The sequence below is a fragment of the Rhinoraja longicauda genome, chromosome 29 (assembly GCF_053455715.1).
Source record: "Rhinoraja longicauda isolate Sanriku21f chromosome 29, sRhiLon1.1, whole genome shotgun sequence".
NCBI classification, from domain to species: Eukaryota; Metazoa; Chordata; class Chondrichthyes; order Rajiformes; family Arhynchobatidae; genus Rhinoraja; species Rhinoraja longicauda.
This window is the reverse complement of record NC_135981.1, coordinates 11,534,053-11,561,581: the sequence shown is the minus strand read 5'-3', so window position 1 is coordinate 11,561,581 and position 27,529 is coordinate 11,534,053. Positions and strand designations below refer to the sequence as shown.

The window sequence follows — 27,529 nt, the reverse complement described above, 5'->3', positions numbered from 1 at the left end:
GGCCATTCCGCTAATGGCTTTGCCGTGAGTGATTCGCTGGTCACTAACACTGGCAGCGGACGATTACGACATTGCGTACAAATCGGGCTCAGTCAACACAAACGCAGATGCGCTTAGCCGACTCCCACGACGAGCGACGGTATCGCAAGCCTCAATACCAGGAGAAATCGTCCTTCTGATGAGCAAGTTGGAGAAATCGCTCATCACTCCGTCGCGTGTTTGCACCATGACGCAGAGGGATCCGATTCTGTCTCGTGTTCGCGAATACATCATGAGCGGGTGGCCAGACCAAATAATGATTTCAAGCCCTACTTCAGTCACAAAGTGGAGCTGAGCGTTCACGAGGGTTGTCTTCTCTGGGATAGTCGTGTTGTACTACCACCCCAATGTCGCTCGCAAATGATTGAGGAAGTGCATGATGTCCATCCGGGTATTGTGATGAAAGCGATCGTTAGAAATTGTGTGTGGTGGCCTTTAATCGATAAAGACTTGGAGCACAAAGTCCAAGCGTGTTCAGAATGCCAAATGCATCAGCAGGATCCGCCCAGAGCACCATTGCATTCATGGGAGCATCCTAGTCAACCAGGGTCGCGAGTTCATGTCGATTATGCCGGCAGGGAAAGATGTTGCTTGTTCTCATCGACGCATATTCAAAGTAGATTGAAGTGCATATCACAAGTGAATCAACCAGTGACGTCACTATCGACAAGCTTCACTTCGTGTTCGCGACACATGGCCTTCCACATACACTGGTTTCGGACAACGGCCCATGTTTCGCTAGCGAAAAGTTCGCAAAGTTCACGAAAGAGAATGGCATTCGTCATGTCAAAAGTGCGCCATACCATTCAGCAACCAATGGTCTCGCAGAGCGCGCCGTGCAGACGATGAAGGCAGCACTCCGCAAGATGTCAGGACTTCTGCAAACGTGTGTTGCTCGATTCCTCATCTCGTATCGTTCAACGGCGCAAACTTCTACAACGCAAACGCCGGCTGAAATGCTGATGAAAAGGAAAATTCGCACATGTTTCAGCATCGCGATGTCAGATGAAAGAGCGACCATTGGTGACAAACAATTTTCGCAAAAGTTGCACCACGATTCGCGCCCAGCTTGAGAATTTGAGGAGGGAGAGAGCATGCTCGTGCGCAACTACACGAGAGGGGAGAAATGGGTACCAGGACGCATCGCAAAGAAGCTAGGTCCTGTCTCGTACCAGGTCGAGGTTCATGTAAACGGTGTAGAAATCTGGAAACGTCACGCAGACCAGATTCTCCTCTTAATTTCATTGAAGACATACTTGCTCCAGTGGTCTTCAACAGCAAATCACAACAGTCCATGTCCCCCACCCCTCTCACCTACTCCCCTCCCCCTCCTTTCCCCCACTCCCACTCTCCTCCCGAAGTGCTATGTTCGGTTTTGTCACCCTGCCATAGATGAAGGGTGTTGTTATGCTAGCAACGGGGCAGAAAAGATTTACAAGGATGTTCCAAGGACTTGAGGGCCTGAGCTATAGGCAGAGATTGGACAGGCGAGAACTTTATTCCTTGTAGCGCAGGAGACCAAGGGATGATCTTACAGAGGTGTATAAGATTATGATAGAGTGAATGCAGTGTTTTACCCAGTCGGGGAATCAAGAAACAGAAGTCATAGGTTTAAGGTGAGAGAGGAAAGATTTAATAGGAACCTGAAGGGTAATTTTTTTTTTACACATTCATGGTGGTGGGTATATTGAGCCAGCTGCCAGAGGAGGTATTTGAGGCAGGTACTATAATAACATTTAATAGACATTTGGACAGGTACATGAATAGGAAAGGTTTAGAAGGATATGGGCCAAACATGGGCAGGTCGGACTAGCGTAGATGTGGTATCTTGTTCGGCATGGACAAGTTGGGGCAACTGGCCTGTTTCAATGCTGTATAACTCCATGCTAATTTTCTTTCCCCAAGCAGACTGTCTTCCAACAAATGTTTTACTATGACAGAGCGCAGTAAAGGGCATTTGTTCTGAAGTCTGGTCTCAGGCATACAGACAATGTGAACAGCTCATTTAAGCTAAATAACCATTGTCAGAACTTCAATGCTCAGGATTTTTGCTGGGAGAGGACTCTGACATCGATTTGTTAAACCAGCCAATACATTTGGAAGAATGTGCACAGAAAACATTGATGTAACATCTCCAGAGATTCCATACACTTTTTGTGGGTGTACATGTTCCCCATGTCTTCTCTTTTCACACGACCAGCCTCCACATTTATAAATAATTATTTTCAATTTCTGCCATGATCAATGATATTGAAGCATTCGACCTTTTTCCTTTCAACATTTCAAATGGTCACTTCTCCTCACAATTCCCTGGTCTGCTGCTCTATCTTTGCCCAACACACCCATTCTTACAGTACTTCCACAGGCAGCCAACATCTACCCAATTACTTATCCCCTTCCTACCATTCATGGCCTCAATCAATCCTTTCAGGTGTATCAGTGACTCAATTAAACTTCTTCCACTCAATGGTCTCCTCTGCTTTGGAGAAAACCAATGCAAACTGGGTTACTGCTTTGCACCTCACTTAGTCAGTCCTTAGGGGCAACCCTGATATCTCAGACAGCTATTTTAATTTGCTATCCCATGTCCGCTCTTAAAATTCTGACTGTTTTATAATGAGGCGCATAACAACCAAGAAATGGAAACACATCTTCTGTCTCGGCATATTCTTGAATTTGGTGTTAACTCCAGAAAGCAACAATTTCAGAAAACTCGCTTTCTCTGTTTCAATCAGTACTACCCAATTCCGCTGCAAGACATCCACTTCATGAATATTCAGTATTTCACTTTGGCATGATGCCTAACAAGCATTTCAAAGATTATGCCAACATGAATGTAAATCCAATGGGTTAAGCATCCACTTAGCAGCAAAACTTCCATTTATGTGTAGATTTCAATCGTTCGGCATCCCAAGTGTTTTTTGCCAGTACACCAGAATGTAAATCCAACACATCATCACACACTAAATTCGACAATGAGTAGACATGGAAACAAGAATAGATCAAGAAAACTCAAAAGATTGGTTTGAAAAAACAATGCAGCACAGGAAAGAGGCAGTGACTTAGGAAGAAGGTGGTATTGTTGAGAGTGAACCTGGTTATCAAAAATCACAGGATGTTCTTGATCAGCTGGCAAATAGGCTGAGGAATGGTTAATGAACTTTAATGAAGGTAAATAAGGCATTGCATTTTGGGAAGACAAACTAGGGTAGAATCTACACCGTGAATGGCAGGACCGTGTGGATTGTTGTAGAGCAGAGGGAACTGAAAGTTCAGGTACATAGTTCTACTGAAAGTAATCATATCATATCATATATATACAGCCGGAAACAGGCCTTTTCGGCCCTCCAAGTCCGTGCCGCCCAGTGATCCCCGTACATTAACACTATCCTACACCCACTAGGGACAATTTTTACATTTACCCAGCCAATTAACCTACATACCTGTACGTCTTTGGAGTGTGGGAGGAAACCGAAGATCTCGGAGCAAACCCACGCAGGTCACGGGGAGAACGTACAAACTCCTTACAGTGCAGCACCCGTAATCAGGATCGAACCTGAGTCTCCGGCGCTGCATTCGCTGTAAAGCAGCAACTCTACCGCTGCGCTACCGTGCCGCCCAAGATGGTCAAGAAGGCTTTTGGTACATTGGCCTTCATCATTCAGGGTATTGAATATAGAAGTTGGGATATTAAATTACAGTTGTACTACATGTTGGTGAAGCGGCATTTGGAGTATTGTATTCAGTTTTGATCACCCTGCTACTGGATGTTGTTAAATTGGAAAGAGTGCAAAGTAGATTTAAGAGGGTGTTGCCAGGACTTGAAGGCCTGAGCTATAGGGAGAGTTTGGACAAGCTAGGACTTTATTCCTTGGAGAGCAGGAAGTCGAGGAGTGATCTTATAAAGGTGTATAAGATCATGAAGAGAATTGATAGAGTGAATGCACAGAATCCTTTACCTAGAGTAGAGGAATCAGGAAACAGAGGAATGGGTTTAAAGTGAGAGTGGAAAGAATCAATAGGAACCTGAAGGACAACTTTTTCCACAAAAAGGTAGGTAGGTATATGGAATGAGCTGCCAGGGGAGATAGTTGATACAGGTATTATAAACAACATTTAAAAAACATTTGGACAGATACATGAATAGGAAAGGTTTGTAGGATTATGGGATAAATATGGGCAAATGGGACTGGCATAGATGGGGTATCTTGGTTGGCATGAAGAAGTTGGGCTGAACGGTCTGTTCCCATTCTTTACGATTCTATGACTCTAATTCCAGTCATGGTATGTGGAGTTGAAGTGGTATGTGATTACATTTTAGGGATGATCAAAAGATCACAATTGGAATACAGGCATCTAATATAGCAGCTATTGAATGGAAATATAACAAAAAATGTTGTGACCTTATAAATCATATACATTTTAAGTCAGAGTAGGGTGATGAATCGTAGAGATCAAAGGGAATATTTGTAATAGGGTTGAGACCAAGTGAGATTTAATGAACAAACAGTGGGAATTCAGGCAGAGAGAAGGCAGAGAAGGCTTGTCAATTTCACTTGATATCTCTGCAGGAGATACAAACATAAGGAGATGAATGAAAGCACTAGGGGAGGAAAATAAAACATAAACTTTGAAATACAAAGCACCGCAGTTGCTGAAAATCTTAATCAGGAACAGCTTCTTCCCCACTGGTATCAGATTATTGAACTGACCTCTGAGAAGATACGGGTGTAGTCCCAACCACTCAATCTGTCTCATTGTACATTTTTTAACCAAACTTTCTCTGCAGCTTTTACACTGTATTCTGCAGTCTGATTATTTTCTCTTTGCACTATCTGTTGTACCATGTATGATTTGGTCGTTCGCTGGACCTTTTAAGGAGTCAGACAATAGCCACAAGGCCAGGGCAACGAGCACAGGTTTTTCTTGAAAATGTACTAGCAAAATTACCTTACTGCTCTTGAATGCAGAGTTTGTACTTCTTCCTGTGCCCATGTGGGTTTCCACTGGGTTCTCCTTTCCTCCCACATCCTAAAGATGTCCTAGTTGGTTAATTGGCTGCTGTAAATTACCCCTACATGCAAGTAAGCAAAAAAAACTAAAGAGAAATTAATGGGTGCCAAAAAGAGAATACTTTGCAGGGCTACATGGAAAAGGGAAGGTGAATACAACTGATGGAATTTATCTTAAGAGCAGTTATGGACCCAATGGGCTGAATAACCTCCTTTTGTTGGCTAATGACTTTAATAAAACCAATGGACACACTGTAATCTTTGGTGTTCCCTCCAAGGTGATCATGCACCCTTGGGTGAGAATGACAGATCAAAAAGGTCAAGATTATGTAAATTGAATCAAACCAATACAGGAAAAAGGGTGAACTAGGGTTCTGAATTAAAACACAGGCAGAGTTTTGAATATCCTTGTTATCCAAGAAAATGGCATAAACAAGTTGAAGCTTAATATAAGGAAGTGCAATTCTATCAATGCAGCACAATGATATTGTCGCCGATCGCTTCGCTGAACACCTGTGCTCGGTCCGCATTAACAAAACTGATCTCCCGGTGGCCGAGCACTTTAACTCCCCCTCCCATTCCCAGTCTGACCTTTCTGTCATGGGCCTCCTCCAGTGCCATAGTGAGGCCCACCGGAAATTGGAGGAACAGCACCTCATATTTCGCCTGGGCAGTTTGCAGCCCGGTGGTATGAACGTCGACTTCTCCAACTTTAGATAGCTCCTCTGTCCCTCCCTTCCCCTCCTCCTTCCCAGATCTCCCTCTATCTTCCTGTCTCCACCTGTATCCTTCCTTTGTCCCGCCCCCCTGACATCAGTCTGAAGAAGGGTCTCGACCCGAAACGTCACCCATTCCTTCTCTCCCGAGATGCTGCCTGACCTGCTGAGTTACTCCAGCATTTTGTGAATAAAACAATGATATTGTCAGTTCCTACTGTTGGCAATTATATATTTTCTACATCCACCTAAATCATTCACCCATTTCCGTAAAGCAACAACACATTCTAATACACTGCCAAATAGGAGTACAATTTGTAGGGAAAATAAAAATAATATCTGAGGGGCCACTTTCAATGTCAGTGCTAGGAAATGTATGCTTTCCCATCCAGTCGCAATAAAACAATCTGCCAGATAAGATTCCAAAAATGTTAACAACAGCTCACTGTCTCAGATTAGCTACCATTAACAAGCCTTAAACTTGCTTTCCTATGGGTCATCTGGTAAATTGGGCAAGTTAGTGGGAGTTGGAAATTAATCCCGTTAAGTGCGAGATGGTGCATTTTGGGAGGTCTAATAAGTGCAAGACATACACCATAACCTCTGGAAAATATTTAGGAACAATCGGACAAGTTTCCTAGTATATTAATTTAAAAACCAAGAAATCATGGAACGCCCGCATAAAACTTAGGTTAGGTCACAACTGGAAAATTGTGTATAGTTCTGGCCAGCACACTATAGGATAGATGTGATTGCACCGGAGAGGGTGCGGGGCGTATTTGACAGAATGTTGCCAGGGATGGAATGTTTCTGTTATGATGAGAGACTGGATAGGCTGGGTGTGTTATCCTTGGAGCAGAGGTGCCTGAGGAGGACCTGACTGAAGCATACAAATTTTTAATTGGCACAGATGGGATAGATGGTGAGAAACTTCCCCGTGAGACATCAAAAAACCACAGGTTTAAGGTGAAGAATAAGTTGGTAGGAGAGGAATCTGTAGACACTTGAGATGTTTTCTTCACCCAGAGGGTAGGTACCCAGAATGTTGAATACACTGCCTGAGAGGCGATATCAGCAGGTACTCTCACAACATTTAATAAATGTGGATGAGCGCTTGAATCCTCAAGCCACAGACCTAGCAAATGGGATTAGTAAAGGGTACAGACATGATAACCAAGTGACCTGTATGACTATGATTCTATAACACCAATCTATGTCATCCATTTCTCCTGATCTCCACCCTTTCAGATATCCCTTTGCTCCCCCTGCTTTATAGACAATAGACAATAGAAAATAGGTGCAGGAGAAGGCCATTCGGCCCTTCGAGCCAGCACCGCCATTCAATGTGATCATGGCTGATCATTCTCAATCAGTACCCCGTTCCTGCCTTCTCCCCATACCCCATGACTCCGCTATCCTTAAGAGCTCTATCTAGCTCTCTCTTGAAAGTATTCAGAGAATTGGCCTCCACTGCCCTCTGAGGCAGAGAATTCCACAGATTCACAACTCTCTGACTAAAAAAGTTTTTCCTCATCTCTGTTCTAAATGGCCTACCCCTTATTCTTAAACTGTGGCCCCTGGTTCTGGACTCCCCCAACATTGGGAACATGTTTCCTGCCTCTAACGTGTCCAACCCCTTAATAATTTTATACGTTTCGATGAGATCCCCTCTCATCCTTCTAAATTCCAGTGTATACAAACCTAGTCGCTCCAGTCTTTCAACATATGACAGTCCCGCCATTCCGGGAATTAACCTAGTAAACCTACGCTGCACGCCCTCAATAGCAAGAATATCCTTCCTCAAATTTGGAGACCAAAACTGCACACAGTACTCCAGGTGCGGTCTCACTAGGGCCCTGTACAACTGCAGAAGGATCTCTTTGCTCCTATACTCAACTCCTCTTGTTATGAAGGCCAACATTCCATTGGCTTTCTTCACTGCCTGTTGTACCTGCATGCTTCCTTTCAGTGACTGATGCACTAAGACACCCAGATCACGTTGTACATCCCCTTTTCCTAACTTGACACCATTCAGATAAATTTTCCCAGTCCTTATGGACCATCAACCTGAAATATTAAATCAATTTTCTCTCTCCAAACATCTGATAAATAATTCTAGCTCTAACATCGCATTTATTTGAATTCTCCATATAGAAAATGCTTCATTTACAACTTGCATATTTTATTTTTTCTCATACCTTCTACTCAGTTAGAAAGTTTGTACTTTCTTCATGTATTTGATTAAACAAATACATGGTTTATTTTAATTAATGTATTTTTAAACTCATTTACACTCAATTTAAACTTGGTAAATTTGAGCATTTAATTAAAAAATAAGAATTTTAATAAATTCAGATCAACAGCAAACATGTCCCAAAAGAGAGCGAGGCATTGCACAGTGCCAAGCACGTGGAAGGCTTGGAAGTGAAACACAGTCTTGAAGCAGGCCTTCAGCAGAGCAACAAGTACTCCAACCCTTTACCTGAAATTCAATTCCTACCAGAAGGAACATTCAATGGCTAAAGAGAGACTCAACACGTGTACTTTGCACCGTATATTTTCTTTTAAAAATGTGAGGTGTACAAGTTACATAATATATAAATAAGCTATTCTTATAAATACAAAAAAAATCACTACAAATTCAATTTGTTTTTGATATTTGGAAAATACTCAAAATATGAAAATGAAAAATGGAAACAGAATGCTATTTATACGGTAGGACAATTATCAAAACTAAGTATATTAACTTTAGACAGACATAACAAACGTTACTGAAAAATATTCTTACTGTGATAAGTGTATCAGGAATCAAAACTAAGCACAAATATGCCATCAATCTTTCCAAATGATCAGCAGGTGGCATCTGCTACTGTTAAGAAAGCCTCGGATGCAGTCTTCAATCAAATTACAGTTCAGTCCCAAAGGTTTAATCTTCGTCTTTGTCATTTGTTTTACCCTGCAGAGAAAAAGACAAGGAATTAAGTGTCAATTAGTCTCCATCGCTACAATTTATTCTACAGGTGTCACATTATTCTTTTAGTTTATACTAACATACTTCCACATTAAATTCAACATAAGCCAAGTACACTGACGTTGACTAACAAGTAATTGTTTTATGAGGATTCAATTACAGAAGCCTGAAGTACACAGATTGTACAACTGAATAAATCAGGATATCTTGTCGTTCAAACAGCAAGCAGACGTTTTGTTGTTATGACCGCTACCCTTAGTGTGAGAGAATAGAAAATTTAGAAATGAAACTGGCTGCAGATCATGTACCTCTTATTTGAAAGGATTCCCAACAGACCATCTTTCCAAGCATACCCATGACATGCAGCTTCCCTGTCACCCTCCAGGGGAAGCATGAATCAAACCAGAAATACAGTTATAACAAGGAACCTTTGTTAGGTGAGGGAGAAAAAGTAGGAGGAGGATGATGATGTGAGAGACTAAGAGAAATGGAGGGCAAGGACAGACCAGGAGAAAGGAGAATGAAATAAGAACACAGAGTGATGAGAGCAAAGGAGAACGCTGAAATAGAAACTATGGCATTCTGGGGAAAAAATAGGCAACATGATTGCAGGATATTGGGGAGAGATCAAAGAAGAAGAGATCTGGTGTCCAATGATGGTATGGAGAAAGAACGGATTCAAGTAATGCAGTTGTAGCACTCGTCTCAGCACACGTCATTAGGCCATACAATGCCATGCATCCACTAGGTTACCCATTGATGACAAATATCTGTCAGACCTGATAACATCAATCATAGCATCCCATGGAACAATGTCACAGTTAATTTCCCTAGCTCTCTCAGATCTACTCCAGTTCTCTCAGATACACTTATTCCAGCCCACATCGCAGTTTCTTTGCTCTTCCCCTTCCACTCCATCAATCCATCAACCGCACAGTCCTCCCACCAGTTCTACGCCCAACTGTTCCCACCTCCCCAACTCTTCTTCAGCTCCATGCTTCACCCTCCTTTTCTATCGGATTCCAACAACTACATTTTCAAAAAACATTTTTCAAGCTACTTATAACAAATGTTCCATTGTAACCATTAACAATTGGATACAGTATACATTCAGTTTGTTTAAATATTAGTGTTAGAAATTATTGAATAAAATGAAATTATAGCAAGTGTAGGTAGACAATGCAACATGGATTACTGTAGAAAGGTCATATTTCTGACTTGGAGAGAAATCAGTTTAATGAGAGTTCCTAAGAACAAAACCTTCACATAACACAGGAACTTCCTGTACCAGGAAACACTTCCCTACAAAAACATCATAACTTCATGAGGTACAAAACAGATGTTTGTCTTTTCCATCCCTCAAAAAGGCCACTATTAAAGGAAGGAGCATCTGAGCAACACGAGAAGGGCGCATTCTTGTTGTTACTGGTGCAACAGTTTTTTTGCTCTTCCCGGGGCCGGGCGGGCGGCAGGGCGGGGCCGGGCGGGCGGCGGGGCGAGGCCGGGCGGGCGGCGGGGCGAGGCCGGGCGGGCGGCGGGGCGAGACCAGCGGCGAGGCCAGACCAGCGGCGAGGCGAGTGGCGGGGCATGTGTTTTGCGGAAAATTGAGGGGCGAAATCGGAATGGCGGAAATGAAATAAGAAAGCAGAAACTTTCCGCCAAATTCGGAAGGGTTGGGAGGTCTGTAAACCTGCTTCTTAACTGTTGACTAAACAGCAAAACTGGAGCCCTAAAGCAAAATCATACGGTTTTTTTGTACAATAAATCCCTTACAATATGCAACTGTTTACAACCCTGGTACTAAAACTGGCACATGCACAGCAACTCCATCTACTTCAATGGGATGTAATAGCTCAGAGGAGAATGGATTCAGGAAACTTATATTTATTTCAACTCATAAGCCAAGTTGAATGTATGGAGAAATTGTATTTAACTTAAATCGAGTATTTAAATTAAATATTTAAAAATCAAGTTTACAAACATAAATTATTTTAAATAGTATTATTTTCTAATAGTTTGAACAATGTTCAATCTTTGAAAATGCCAGACAATTTATTTTGACATTTTTGACAGATGGTAAGCCTGTGGGAAGATTTAACCAGCTGTTGAAGCATTTGTGGATACATCTCTTGCATTTTGATGGCAGGGTTACATGCTCCAGTCGGTCATGCCAATCAGAAACAGGCTTCAAAAACCAAGTCACCAGTGGAGCCAAGTACAGATAGATGAATGACAACAGCAGGCTGCTCACCACTCGGAGGCAGTCCAGACCAATTTATCCCAGGTACACATGTAGTGCACCAATGTTTTACCCAGTCCCCAATCTATTTGATTCCAGCATAAAACGCTGGAAATAATCATCAGGGAGCATCTGTCAAAAGAGAAACAGTTAACTATTGGTGGGAGGAGTCATGATTAAGGTAAAAGGAAAACATAACAGAGGCATTTCCATGAAAAGTAATTTCCTCAAATCTGATACCATGGAGGTTTAAAAAAGGTGAAGAGAATGAAATGGAATCCTAACAGGAAACAAAATGGAGGAATATTTAAGGCACATGTGGGAGTCTGGGCATCAAATGATTATTAGTGATGGAGATAAAAATCCAGTCAGGCAGGGTAAGAATCAATGATGGGTCACTTGAAAGAGTGATGGGTCACTTGAAAGTGAGAATGCAGTGGAAATCGGCAGCAAAAGTAACAATATTTTTGAATTCTGTATTAATGTAGGAAGCAGCACCTATACTATCAATGTTAAAATATTAAGAGTGAACACCGAGGTGAATTTAATAATAATAATAATAATAATATATTTATTTTATATAGCGCCTTAACACATGCACAAAGCGCTTTACAAATACAATTAACATAGAAACAAACAGACAAACAGACAAACTATCCTGACGGAAAAGCGGCGAATAATCAACGCCAGCGTCCTCTCACGTCAGGGTCCAGCAGTAGACATTAAAGAACACAAGACACACAGATACAAATTTTTTACACAAAACAGCCATCACAGTGATTGCTCTAGGCATACCCTCACGGTGATGGAAGGCAAAGTCTTATCTCCTCCTCGTTCTTCTCCCGTGGCGCCACGAGGCGATCGAGGCTCCCAACCCCTTGAAGCCCCCACCGGGCGATGGAAAGTCCCAGGGTCGAGCCGAGCAGGCCGAAGAAAGTCCTGAGCCCCCACCGGGCGATGGAAAATGCCGCGGCCGAGCCACGCAGGGTGATGAGAGTCCTGAGCCCCCACCGGGCGATGTAAAGTGCCGCGGCCGAGCCACGCAGGGTGATGAAGGGCCTGCGGGCGGGTTGATCGTGCCTCGTGCTTCGGGGCGGTCGAAGCTGCTACGGCTGGAGCTCCCAAAAGCCGGTCGCCAGCCAGGGACCTGCGAACTCCCGATGTTGCGGTCTGCAGGGCCCACGGCCGAAGCCTCCGAGATGGTAAGTCCAGGCCCTGCGACTGGAGTCTTCAAGGTCGATCCCAGCTGGAGGCCGCCGACTCCACGATGTTAGGCCGTTGCGCGAACGGAGATACGACACGGTAAAGGTCGCATCTCCGTTGAGGAGGAGATTTAAAAAAAGGTTTCCCCCAACCCCCCCACCACCCCCCTACATACACAGAATTAAAAATAAAACAAAACGTACATTTAACATCAACAATGACAAAAAAAGGATGTTTCTACATATCCTACAAAGGAGCATGTGAAGCCTGGGCCCAAGAGAGTTCCCATAGCCATGCCTTTGATCGAGAAAGTTGTTGAGTCCAATAGATGAAATACTAGCACCATGTTGGACTGCTGAAGGGAAATCACGGCAGATATCAAGGTAATCTGTTTTGTTTCAGAATTTCACCCAAGGGTCTTCTTGCTTTTTTTGCCAAAACAGCATCCAGATGCTTACAAGTTATATATGGAAAGGCTTTATATCAAAGGAAGTTGTGAGGAACGGCCCGAGGAAGGAAAGAACATGAATAGGATATCATCAACCTTAATAGATGATGACTACCTAACCAGCAGAGCAAAGAATAGGCTCTCCATTAACTATGAGCTGCAAAATCAATGTTTTGTTCCATTACTGCTAATTCAGTCATAACTACAGAATATCATGACAGTGTCACTTCCTTTGCAGATAATTTACGACTAAAATCCCTAAAGATGTATCCTTGTCCATCCATTTTCATATTTGCCTTGTTAAACTGGAAAACTCTTTGATTATAGATTGGAAAGAATGCATATTCAGTGCCACCATTAACTCTTTTCCCTCAACGCTGTTTCCCCCCTTTCTTCTAATCACCTGGCCAGTGTCATGTGCTGTTTACACACTTTCTTGGGATGCATAGGCAATCAACCAAACCACAGTTGTGACTAAACCGGCATAAATAATGTATTTAGTTCGCAATAAACAAACATTAATTAAAAATGGAACAAAAGCTATAAAGACACACACACACGCAAGGCCATGCGTGGACTTTAGGCCTTTTTTCCGATACGAATGAAGGCACGACTGTCACTAGAGAAACAAAGGAAATGATGGTGCACAAATACCAGAGTTGGAGGAGCAGAATGTTAGAGGTCAAGAGTGTTTTTCATACGTAGCAGGAACCTACTTTACAGGCCCATTAATGCAACAAAAATAAAATAACAATAAAATAATTCATTATCAGCAGGTATCGACCATAAGATTGCAAAACCGAAGTATGTAGGTAGCACAAATGGATACAAACTTGGCTTAAAAGGATACGATATAGAGGATGGCAATAGGTTATTTTTCCGACTCGAAACCTGAAGTTGTTTTGGCACACGGATCAGTGCTGGATCCAACTGTTCCCTATTTATAGGTGTAGGAAGGAACTGCAAATGCGGTTTAAAACAACGATAGACACAAAATGCTGGAGTAACTCAGCAGGACAGGCAGCATCTCTGGCGAGAAGGAATGGGTGACATTCTTCAGACTGACCCTTCTTCAGACTGATGGGAGGGGGAAATACAGAAATAAGGAAGTATAATGAGATCTCTGATCACAACCCCCTTTGGTGTCTCGTTCTCGCACCTTACACTTCCTTATCTCTGTATCTCCCCCTCTCCTGACAGTCTGAAGGGTCTCGACCCAAAACGACACCCATTCCTTCCCTTCACTATTTATATTAATGATTTGGATGTGAATATGGGTGGCATGGTTAGTAGATTTGAAGATCACACAAAAAGTGGTAGTTGAATGGAAAATGAAGAACCCTAAGGTTATTAATGAGATCTTGATCAATTGGGTCAATGGGCCAAGGGATGGTAGATGGAGTTAATTTCAAATAAATGCAAGGTGTTGCATTTTTGCAAGACAAATCGGGGCAGAACATACAGTAAATGGTAGGGGAGTGATGTAGAACAAAGGCTCAAAGAACACAGCTCTTGTGTGAAAGCGGCAACACAGGTAGACAGGATGTTGAAGTTGGCATTTGTCACACTAGCATTAATCTGTCATGATGCAAGTACATTGCCTCATCTGTCAGGACACGAGTACAGGAGTTGAGATGTCATGTTATAACTGTACCATATGTTGATAAGACCATTTTGAGTACTATGTACAGTTCTTCTCACCCTGACTCAAGTTCCTCCTGTTGTTTGCTTTTTGCTTATTTAATCCAGTTTTGCGACTTTCTAGCTTATTGTTTTTTACCAAATAAAATATCAGAATACGGAGTTCAGCTTATGTTTCCATAGAACAAATTACATATAATGTGTGAGACAAAGCAGGGAACACTGCATTATGTGGGCCGAATTGGTTATAATGCGATTTCAATTGGGCACTTTCAAACCACTTAAAAGTTACTTTAAAAATTAACAAGCAGAATAAAAGCTTTCAGGGAAAAAATTGTCTTAGGCAATAAAAATTGTTTCCATGGAACCTCCCCACAATAAGACATCATTGTCTATTCAGAACACAGCTACTACTTAAACCACAGGTCGCCATAAATTGACAATCACTTCCAATGACACTTGTGCAATAATGGTAAACCATGCAACATATGTCATTAATATTTTTGCTTGCATATTAAAAATAGACTTATTACTATTAGAGACCTTTGTTTTTGAAAATCTTGCAGAAAAACTAACTTTATTACGGAAAGTGTGATACTCTCTAACCCCCATTGACACATTGTATTTTATAACACTGTTTTCTGTATTGCAAGGCTTCTTTGGATCAAAACTATCGTGCTAGGACAGAGCTACCTGTACATTGTTAAATCCTACTTACTATTCAGAAAAATCACAATCAATATTGCTGAACAACCGTAAATAAGATGCGTCTAGCTGCAAATTTAATCTGGCTGCAGTATAATTAGAGGTGTTCAAGATCAGTCTTTCATCGGAACTATCTCTAGAATAGATAAAAAGATTGAATCAGACCACCCAAGGACCCACCAGTTCATGCTTGCTCTTGATGGAAGAATTTTCTCAGACCATACACACCCAGGAATTTGACAGCAAGCCCTGTGAAGCAAATGGACCTCTTGGCAGAGTGCCAAGGCCCCATGTCTGAAACACTTCAGATAGGTGGGCAGAGCTTTGTCTTCCACCATAGCCCAAAGGAATTTTCTTTTGTCATTCAGTCAGGTATTTAATGTTCACTGATATTGAGAGAAGTGTGAGTGTATTGTACGTGGGCCTCAAAAAGCAACTTGCTTCCCATCCCACACAGAATATGTTTGACCACTAACTTCATGCTACTGCCTGCCTGTGAATTCAATCATGCAAAGGAACATTTACATCAGTGGGATGCAATTCAAAAGCAGTTTTTCATGGTTACAGAAACAACCATGTGATGCTCCAGAAAATCCATTTCCCACGTAACATTTCACCAGCAGCATTTTGAGGGAAATTACACAAAGCATTTTAATGAGCTGAAGGTTTGGTGTCTGAAGATCAATAAAGTTATCTTATTTGTCTTTCATTCTGTAAGTACTCCAGAGCCGAGAACAGGATGGAGGTCCTGATCTCCATTCCCATGCCACCCCCCGCCTCTCCTTAGCAACTAGCTTGGACACCAACTGGTCTATACTCATCTTACATGGCCCTATACTCATCTAAGTGGCCCTGATCTTACTCATAAAACACCTCTCAATGTCTTGATCTTGCTTGTAGGACAGTTTCAACCACTAACCCGAGCTACATTTTCAGCAGCATGCTTCCACCATAAATAGCAGAATCCAAAACCAGAAGCAATAGAACCAGAACCAGTAGAGGAGGAGGGGGGAGTAGAACCAGAACCAGTAGAGGAGGAGGCATAATGGTCTAGAAATTCTAGTTAGAGCATTCCCTTTGTAATGGATCTAATTATTTTTTTACTCTATCAGAATTATAAGATTGTGTGATGAAGAATAAAACTTTGTGATGGGATGCAGAAGCGGGAAATGAGCAATAGTGTTGGATGATTAGATAAGGACGTAGTTCACGTGGACCATGAGCAGTGACTCAGACTGGTCTAGTCTAACGATCTGACTCTATGGTATGTTGTAAAGTCCATATAACCTGTCATTTTTATGGGTACTTCACAGGAATTAAAAAATTGCACCACCGTGTAGAAATTGACACTTTGTGATTTTAGCCCATGTGCAAATAAAATAGCTTAGTTATGTTCAGATAATAAATACATCTTCAGCTCAGACATTTTAGCTATATTGATCTCTTCTATCAAGGTAACAATATGAAAGCCATATGCTAAAACCATAATCATACAATACAATACTGTAAACTCTTTTGCTTAAAGGGCTTAGTAAAGTAATTTACAGTTGATTGCTCCAAAGTCATTCGTTTTCTTTTGATGGGCGCAAAGTATCTCACACAATGCAAATATATAACCTCAACTTACTTAAGTAAAGCTCTGTTTCAGTAAACACTATAATTTAAACTTAATTGTTTCACCCCTTTATAGATGTAGTGACATTTACTCCGACGGGATAAGAACTCTGAACAATGTAATTATAACCTATTATGTTGTTATACAGTTGTTGAATGTATTTACCTTAACTGTATTAAAAGCTTAAGTTAACATTAATAAATTAACTTCCACATATACCTCTGGGCAGCCTTTTGAACCTACAGTGCCCTCCATAATGTTTGGGGCAAAGATCCATCATTTATTTATTTGCCTCTGTACTCCACAATTTGAGATTTGTAATAGAAAAAAATCACATGTGGTTAAAGTGCACATTGTCAGATTTTAATAAAGGCCATTTTTATACATTTTGATTTCACCATGTAGAAATTACAGCAGTGTTTATATGTAGTCCCCCCCATTTCAGGGCACCATAATGTTTGGGTCACAGCAATGTCATGTAAATGAAAGTAGTCATGCTTAGTATTTTGTTGCATATCCTTTGCATTCAATGGCTGCTTGAAGTCGGCGATTCATAGACATCACCAGTTACTGGGTGTCTTCTCTGGTGATGCTCTGCCAGGCCTGTATTGCAGCCATCTTTGGTTGCTTTGGATCTTGGGCAGTTCCTTCTCTCCTCCATACTTTGCTCTTGCCATCACTCTGATATAAGTTAATCTTCGTCTCATCTATCCACAAGACCTTTTTCCAGAACTGTGGTTGCTCTTTTAAGTACTTCTTGATAAACTGTAACCTGGCCATCCTATTTTTGCGGCGAATCAGTGGTTTGCATCTTGCAGTGTAGCCTCTGTATTTCTGTTCATGATGTCTTCTGCGGACAGTGGTCATTGACAAATCCACACCTGACTCATGAAGAGTGTTTCTGATCTGTCAGACAGGTATTTGGGGATTTTTCTTTATTATAGAGAGAATTCTTCTGTCATCAGCTGTGGAAGTCATCCTTGGCCTGCTAGTCCCTTTGCGATTAGTAAGCTCACCAGTGCCCTCTTTCTTCTTAATGATGTTCCAAATAGTTGATTTTGGTAAGCCTAAGGTTTAGCTGGTATCTCTAACAGTTTTATTTTTGTTTCTCAGAATCATAATGGCTCTTTGACTTTCATTGGCACTACGTTGATCCTCATGTTGATAAACAGCAATAAAAGTTTCCAAATGTGATGGAAAGACTGGAGGAAAGTCTAAATGCTGAGAGCTCTCTTATACCTGCATCAAGGAGGCAATTAAACACACCTGAACAATTACAAGCACCCGTGAAGCCATGTGTTCCAAACATTATGGTGTCCTGAAATGGGGGTACTATGTATAAACACTGCTGTAATTTCTACATGGTGAAACCAAAATATATAAAAATGGCCTTTATTAAAATCTGACAATGTGCACTTTAATGACATGTGATTTTTTTCTATTACAAATCTCAAATTGTGGAGTACAGAGGCAAATAAATAAATGATGGGTCTTTGTCCCAAACATTATGGAGGGCTCTGTAAATAGCTGTGCACAAGTTCTTCAATGGAAAAATAAAACCATATACCATAAGAATTCACAAGCAAGATATCCCATGGTTTGTTCACAATAGGTTGCCCAGATTATATATTTTAAAAACAGAAGCATTGAGAGAACAAAGCACAAATATATGTGCAAAGTTAGCAAAGACATTCCAAGATGGTCTCAAGAGTGAAGCTGTAATCCATTTTCCAGAACCATTATTGCACAAGTTGGGAATCTGGTAAAATAGTGTAGACAAGCAGGGAGTTCTGGGCTACAAGACAAAGATGATTCCAAATCAGAATTGTGAATGAGTTGAAGATGAACTTGAAAATGAACCAAGAGCCCCTGTTTTTCTAGATATTAGAATGGTATATGTTTGCTGCCAAAATAATCTTGACACGAGGCAAAACATATTGTGAATGTCGTGTCTGTGGTGGAGGAGGTTTCCTTTATATATCAGGTGAAGGGAAATACCATACAAGTCGATTATTTTACCATGGCTTGTGTTGAACTAAGCACTAATGTCGAGGCACCTATCCAGACCAGTGACTAATACTACTTCATACTCCTGGCTTGTGGCTACTACTTTATGGTTAAAGGTTAACATTTTCATGGCTGACGCAACTGAGTGTCAAGAGTTCTCATCCCATCAGAGTAAAATAACAATCACCAGGATGGACAGTCGGAGATTCGCTGATGGCAATATAAAACAACAACAGGGTTTAACTCCCTCTTGGAGGTAATCACTGCCTGGCACTTGTGCTGTACACATGTTATTTGCTGCTTGTCTACCCATTCATGATTGATGTTCTGGTCTTATTGCCCAAGGGTGCAGACTATTTCATGTGGTGAATTGCGAGTTGAGTTGAACATCGCAAAATCAATGAATACTCCTGCGTCTAAAGCAACTGAAGATGAAGCTGCCTGAAAGAACTCCTCAGCCGCAGGACTTTGATGCAGAGGACTGGCCTCTAACAGCCATCTTCCATTGTAGTTCGGTAGAACTCGCGCCAACTGACAATTTTCCAACACCATCCTTACCCTCAAATCCTGAGCTTTACGAGTATGAACATTATCAGTGTGATATACAGTAATAGTTCCCGTCTTGGGGTGCACACGAAAAGCTGCAAAGGTCCATAAGGCTTGTATAAAAGCACTTCCTGGAAGCAATCAATGGCAAATCTATTAGAAAGTTTGTGCTGTCCAAAAAGATTGGTTAAAAACATAGCACTTTTCCTAAAGTTTTTTTAAAAAAGTTTTAAAAACATTTAGATAGTAGGGTTAAGAAAAAAGTCAGAATGAAGGCAAGATATTGAAAGCAATGTAAATCAGTTAAACAGAAGTATTTTGTGTCAGGTTGAAAATTTTACACTGAAATTGAATATATTCAGTAGTGAATGCATTCAGTGGTGATGAGTCAGTGTACAGGGGCGAGATAGAACACCTGTTTGAGTGCTAGCATAACAGCAACCTCTTGCTCAACACCAACAAAACAAATTGTTGACTTCAGAAAAAGGAAGTGGAAGACCATGTGCCAATTTCCATTGTGTTGTTGGTAAAGTGAGTTAGCATCTCCAAATTCTTGGGCTTTAACATCTCAGATGACCCATCCAAGGCAAATCACAGGCAGAGAGCCCTCTTCACCATCGAAACATCTACGAGGCACTACCTCAAGGCAGCAGCATCCATCAATCACAGATCCTCCTAAATAGGCCTTGCCTTCTTCTGATTAGCGTACAATGTACATTTTTATATCTTGAATATATAGGTGAATGCAAAAAGATCAGAGTTTTGTTTTAATTTGCATATGTAGAACAATTCAGAAATCAGAATTCAAAGTTGATTTTGGAAGTTTCCCTGATCACCATCTGTGAACTTGTATTGTGAAGTATAATATTACATTGGAAGAACAAGAAAATAGGAGCATGATTCGCCCACAGACCTTCAAGCATGCCCTGCAATTCAATGTGATCATCGGTGATTTATGCTCGCCTCAACTTCTTTGCTGTGCCTGTTCTCTATACCCCTAAATCCTTGATTTGACAGATATTTATCTATCTCCATCTTAAATTTATCTAATGATCTGGGCTCCACTACCCTCTAGAGAGTCATCGAGATACAGATTCATTACCGTCAATGACAACATAGGACAAAATATCCAAGGTCTGACAATCACTACTTCTATTAAAATTTATCTTGTAAGGACACTAATAAACAATATCGATTAACGACAAGAAAATAAATTTGTGACAAGTGTTTTTAAAGCTGTCACTACTGTTTACCTCTAGGTCATTCCCTCCTCAACTCCCTTTCTCAAAATAAAGTCCATGCTCAGAAGGTCTCTATTTACTCAAAACTAGGATAGTCAAAACGGAAAGCAATAACAGATTTAAAATCAAACAACCGATACTTTCCTAATTGGCAGCTATTTCAGAAATCTGTTTACAAACAAGAAAAAGAATCAAGTGTTCACAAGGACCGTATGATTAAAGATGTCTGAAGGATTACCTCATTCTTCATTTACATATGGACAGGATATGGAAGTATTGCATTACAAAAAATATGTACACCAAACAATTGCATGGAAACTCATTTGAATAATGCCATCATCAGAAGAAATTTGATCAGACATGACTCAGCCTTTCAAACCCAACATTTGCTGCATCACATACCACAGAATGGTATTGGTATTTTATTGTAATGAGTACCAATAATGAAAAACTACTCGCATGTTATCCAGTCAAATCATACCATACTCAAATACAATCAAGCCATCAACAAGTTAGAACAAATAGTGAAATAACCAGTGTATAAAATACAGTATTATAGTGTTACAATGGTCTTGCTATACAAAAAAATTGAGATTTAAAAAAGTCTACTTCTCCTACCCATCTAGATCCTCTCCACAAAAGCTGGTCTTTATCACCAGCTCTCTTCCTCTCAGCCAATTCTGCAATCCCTTCAAATGATTGGCTTCTCCTTCTCTGGTCTATTGCAATAATACCAGTCTTTTCTCTCTTTCTACTATACCTCACCCACCACCCCAGTTCATCCAGAAAAGTGAATCTACTTATAATGATCAGCCATGATCACATTGAAAGGCGGTGCTGGCTCGAATGGCCGAATGGCCTTCTCCTGCACCTATTTTCTATTGTCTATTGTCTATAATTCTTTCCACAAATGTTTCTCGAACACTCTAATCTTCACACGGTGCCAGATTCACATGCCTTAAGACCACCACCACATATCTCAGAAGAGAGGACAATAAACCGAAAATTAACTAATATATTACGGTATGTTTAAATCTCAATTTCACATTCACCTGGATGATTGGGTTGCGAAAAGATATAATGACGAGAATGGATTCTCTTTTAAATAATAATAATAATAATACATTTAATTTATATAGCGCTTTTCAGGAAACTCAAAGACGCTTTACAGAGCAAACAAAACATAAAAACAAACAAACAAAAGATTTATCCAGACGGATAAATGAAGAGAGTTTTCAGCAATAGGCCTAAGAAAACTGCAATAAATACCGAATTGTGCACTAATTTATTACTTTAACACAATAGTGGTTATCTGCATATTTAATCTTCAGAAGAACAAGAAGTTCCAGACGATTTCACACTTTCATATGACTATTTTTGGGCTTTCAGCTTAATTAGGCATGTAACATGAACATTTAAAAATGTGAAATCTAGGCTAATAAAGCCTGAAGAGATCTTGGTGCATCCACCCAACAGAATTGTAGATTTACAAAATAACAAAAAATACCTTTTGTCAAAGCTCGAACTCAAAAATAAACACATTCTGCAAAATTCCAGATCAGGTAGATTTCTGACATACCAAACAGTTGAGTATTTCAAACAGTTGATCTGCTAGGCATTTCCACCAATGTGTATTATATATTTGAACTCTTGGGCTTATGACTGCAATTTTATATTTGCAATCTTTGAGTCAGAGTTATGCAGCATGAAACAGACCCTTCAGCCCAACCTGTCTTTGCACATCAAAATTTAGAAATTTACAGAGAAACTGCAGAGAAAGCTCACATCAACTGCAAGGAATAATAGAAAGTAAATACCACTGAGAAATTACTTTGCACATGGCTAGATTAAAAACATCAAGGTATGGCCATTCTCGATGATAACTGCATTCGGCTTCTAGCTTGACGGCATTTTAATTGACTCAAACATGCATTAATTCTTCCTTTAGCCTCATTAAATGTATGCGTGAAGTATTATAGTGTTGCAATGGGGGACCTCATTGAAACTTACCGAATAGTGAAAGGCCTGGATAAAGTGGATGTGGAGAGGATGTTTCCAGTAGTGCGAGAGTCCAGAGGCCATAGCCCATAAAAGGGCATACCTTTAGAAAGAGGATGAGGAGGAATTTCTTTAGTCAAAGGATGGTGAATCAGTGGAATTCATTGCCACAGAAGGGTGTGGAGGCCAAGACAATGGATATTTTTAAAGACAGGGATTGATAGATTCTTGACTAGTATGGGAGTCAGGGGTAATGGGGAACAGGCAGGAGAATGGGGTTGAGAGGGAAAGATAGATCAGCCATGATTGAATGGCGGAGTAGACTTGATGGACCAAATGGCCTAATTATGGTCCTATAACTTATGAACGCATGTATCAAAAAGTTCTCTTCCTTAACCTTATTCACCTGACTTAACATGGTTAGCCTTCCTGCAATATTCCATCCATTTACGTATTATTTATGTGATGTATTATCAGATAATTAACTACAGAAAGATCACAGATGAACTGGATCCTCTTCTTATCAAGTATTCACACATGTGCATCAGCAAATGCAAGTATACCATTGCTATGCTGGGAAAACTCATGACTGTTGCCAACTGGTAATAACAATAAATAAAAGCATGTTATGCAACTATCATCCTTTGGGACCAGCACATAAAAAGTCAATTACATCCATAAAAGTTGCATAACATACTTAGTACACCAAAGGTTCTCAAAAGTATGATATTCTAGCTTATACTGCATATATAATTGAAAAAATCTGAATTATTTTGTAGCTAATATAAATAGCAAAGATTTGAAATAAATTGTTTATATACCACTTCTCCAGAACTTATACTCATAGTTCCCAAATGTCAGAAGACTACAATAATGCCCGTTTTAACATTATAATTTCAAATTGTGTAATTGTTTACTTATTTATCTATTTATTCACTTCCCTATGTTCTCTAAATCCCTGTAAAGCGTCTTTGAGTATATGAAAAGCGCTATAAAAATGTAATGTATTATTATTATTATTATTAATTGAAGCATGATCTATTGTCCTGTAATCTAATATATTGATTGGTGGTCCTGAAAATGATTGCAAAAGTCATCCAATTTAAAACATTAGTCCCAAAACAAAAGTTTGAAATTTGTAAAATATATACTGCATAAGAATTCTACATAGCTCATGTTAAATGCAACTGCATTGTGAATAATCATACATTAAGTTCTTGTAAAACTGGAATTAACAAAATGCCGTATATAAAAAAAAAAAAAGGATTCTTAGAAGCAGTATACTCTAATTCATTGTGATTGGTTATATATTAAGAAAGGGCATACGAGAATGCAAACAGAGCTGCTTTATTTATAATATTCGAGGTCAGAGTGAGAAAAAGCAGACCCCTGCCTGACTAAAATGCAGATGGAACATCCAAGTACTCCACAAATGGTGCATCGGCAAAACAATCTATCCAGTTTATTCGGTTGACATTTTCAATGCTATTATTTTGCCCATTTCCCACATTTGGGAAATGACCATGATACTGCAACTAATATTGATTTTTATGAAATAATTTTATGAGATAATTTTTATGAAATAGCACTGTAATTTATCAAAAATTTAATGTTAAATCTGTTTAAAATAATCCAAGTTTCCTGTGAAACAGCAAATTACAATTAGAATATTCGTGAACATCGACACTAATTGTTTCTAAATCAGTAATTTCAAATTGAAATTGATGCTACTGAGGGAAAAAATTGCTCAGTGCTGCCAAGTCTAATGTAAGATATAAATGTTTCATGATAATTGGAATAATCATATCTACATTGCCAATCAAGGCCATCAAGTTTACAAATCTGGAGCATTCTTCAATTAACCTTTGAACATTTAAACACCTAAAAATTTGGCGATTGTATTTCCAATGGAGTTGCTAGAGGTACTAAGTCTTTGACAGAAGACATCATCCAGGTGATTAATACAATGTCATATCAAAATAAATATACGATTCAACTCCAAAATAGAAAAATCCATATGTCTGCTGAATTGACCCTTTTGTTATTTTCCCAGCAATTGTTTTGAGTAAAATATCTTCTAATGTCTTATTAATTTACAGGAACTGTACTACGCAATGTTAACTTTGTTCAATAATTTAGAGAACACAGAATTAATCACTACCACAGTAACACAAGCTGCTAACTCAGTAATAAAATGATTCAGGCCATTAGGCACTCACATTACATGGCTGTCCTTCTCATGGTGCAACGTAGGCAATGGATGGAATTCTCTTCCCCTCCATAACTCATTCACCTGCTAGGAACATATCTGACTATTTTATGTATCAATGGTTAAGTCTCAGGAAAACATACCATACATTAATATTTTCTTAGACTATAATTTTGCAGTAATGAAACAACAGAAAGTTCCCAGGTCATGACAGGTTTCTGTTCCTAAAAACTGTTCGCAAGTCAGAAATGAACAACTGTTCTTGGGAGAGGATCACAGAAATGGCTGTGTCAGAAGAGTGAGCAGGAGCACGAAGAGTGGCTGCCAGCCAGTCTCAGTGAGTGAACGAACAAGTCTGCTCACAGCTCTCAGCTCTGCTCAGTCCCTGAAGGTTGTGGCTTGGAAAGGTCGGGAAGGAAGCCTCACAAATATCAGCACTCCTGCAGCAGTCAGCAAATCCGCCCCCATCCATCCCACTGATGTTCCAAATGTTCATTCATACATGCAGGGTTCCCATAAGTCAGGAGCACGTAACCTGGGAGGGACACATATAAGCACCACTCACCAGGTATGCATCCTCTCTCGCTCTGCGTTAAGAACACTCAAACATATGAAATCGAAGTCAGAGAATGCCATTCAACCTTTTTTCGTTTGCTCTGTCATTCAAAAAGATCATAACTGATCTATTACGTCAACTAGATTTTCCCACACAAATCCCATCAACCTAGGTCCATCATTATGCAAAATTATATAAATCTTAATCTTGAAAAATATTCAGCAATTAAGCCTTGTCAGACTCATGATTCAACAAGATCCACTGCTGGAGAATTCGAAAAAAAAATCATGGCTGCCTGGGCGAATGGCTACCCTGAATGGCTTAACCTTTATTTTGAGACTAAGGTCCCTTGATCTCCTTCAAGGGAATCAAAATCCCCACATTTATCCCACAAAACAACGAAAGAATTTTGTGTGTTTCAATATGATCACTTTTCATTAAACTCTGGTATAGGCAGTGTCTGATCAACATCTCCTCATAGGACTAACCACCTCCTCCTCTATTCCACTGAAATCCCGACTTAGGTAGGGCGGGTCAGGCCTGTAATCAATATTTCCGAAGCAGTCTCACCAGGTGCCTTATTTTTTATACCCCAAATTTTCTTACATGATAGGAGTCTATACCAGCTCTCAAAGCAGTCTCACTCCAGCCCCCAGTGCTCTGAGGCAGCAGCACTAACTGTTGCACCACTGTGCTACTCTAATTAATTTCAGTACACTTGTACTTAAATCCTCTAACAATAAAAGAAGGAAATGATTACAGAGACAGATGAAATGTCCAATTAGATGCAGCGTAATATTGAGCTCAAAATACAATTCTGGTGAAAGTATGTTTTTATTCAATATAATGAAATCTCCTATTTGCATTGTCGTATTTATTTCTACTCCTAAACAATGACATACTGCAGATTTATGCCAATTCAATTTTAAATATACACATTAGAAAAACAAATTTTGCTCTCACTGTCTTAGTGTTCCACAAGTATCAAAAAAACATTGTATGCAAATTATAATTGTGAACCACATGTTTTCATGATGTGAAGTTAAATATCTTAATTTCACATTCCATTTTGCATTTAAATGACAAGATAACCCTCTCTTTTCAACATTAATGCACTGTGACTATCACATTAGGTATTATCACAGTTACAGCTGTTCATCTTAAATCTTCTCACACTTAGTCTTACTATGACATTGAGTTAAGTGATGAAAACTAAGCATAACTGCCAACTGCTTCATTCCAATTTATCTATTGATAGCTTATTAAAACGCAAAGTTTACAGATATGGTGCATAGCCCGAAAAGTATAGATTAAGGTGCAACAGTTAATGAGTTTCATTCTGACAGCATGCTTAAGCCAAAGTATGGGAAACAATATTCTTATCCACAGAACAAAACAGTGTACATCAATAATATATGTAAACACATAAAATATTCAGCATGCAGTATGCAGTTTGTCCTTTGCTTTTAAAAAATATTGCATTACTTTGCAGACACATACATTTATCCAGATCACTTGATCTAGTCTTTAGAAACTAGGATATTCAAATTCACTGCACACAACTCAATGGGAGACTTATTTTAATTTACAAAAGTTGGCAAACAGGATTTTAATAGAAACAAAGCATTATTTCTCAATAAACTATTGGAGGTTTTTGCCTGTGCCAAGTTATAAAATTATTTCAGTTACTGTATGAACTCAAGGTGTCATGTGCCTTTCACAACTATACTCTATACAAATATGTAATAAACACAAAAACGTCAGCAGAGCATTTGACAAGGTTCCGTCCGCATGGTAGGCTGCTCTGGAAGGTTAGGTTGCATGGGATCCAAGGAGAGATAGCTGAATGGATAGAAAATTGGCTTCATGGAAGGAAGCAGAGTGTGATGGTGGAAGTTTACTTCTCGGACTGGAGGTCGATGACTAGTGGTGTGCCTCAGGATTTGGTGTTGGGCCAGTTACTGTTTGTCATGTATGTTAATGATTTGGATGAGAACATACATGGCAAGATTAGCAGGTTTGCAGATTATTAGCGGTTTTGCAGATAGTGCTGATGGTTGTGAAAAATTACAGCAGGATCTTGATCGATTGCCCAGGCGGGCTGAGGAATGGTTGATGGAATTTAATACAGAGAAATGTGAGATGTTTCATTTTGGGAAGTCTAACATGGGCTGGACCTACACAGTGAATGGTCGGGCTCTGGGGAGTGTTGTGGAACTGTGGGATCAAGGAATGGAATGGAATATGTTATTGTCACGTGACTAGGCACAGTGAAATTCTTTGCTTGCTTATCCGATGTATACAAATAGCAGCCACCTATGGCACTGACAAAGTTACAAAGCACGCTGGCTTCTCCTTTTGTTCTCCCCTCCTCCCTCCCCCC

General features: G+C 40.0%; 1 protein-coding gene across 7 annotated transcripts in view; it reads right to left on the bottom strand.

The window, feature by feature from the left end:
• Positions 1–27,529, bottom strand: part of LOC144607700 (protein TANC2-like) — a 458,126-nt gene that overhangs the window by 416,919 nt on the left and 13,678 nt on the right. For all 7 annotated transcript variants that reach the window (XM_078424723.1, XM_078424716.1, XM_078424717.1 and 4 more), the window contains exon 2: positions 8,556–8,723. The gene's annotated coding sequence lies outside the window, so the exon portion shown is untranslated. The remainder of the gene's footprint in view (positions 1–8,555; positions 8,724–27,529) is intronic.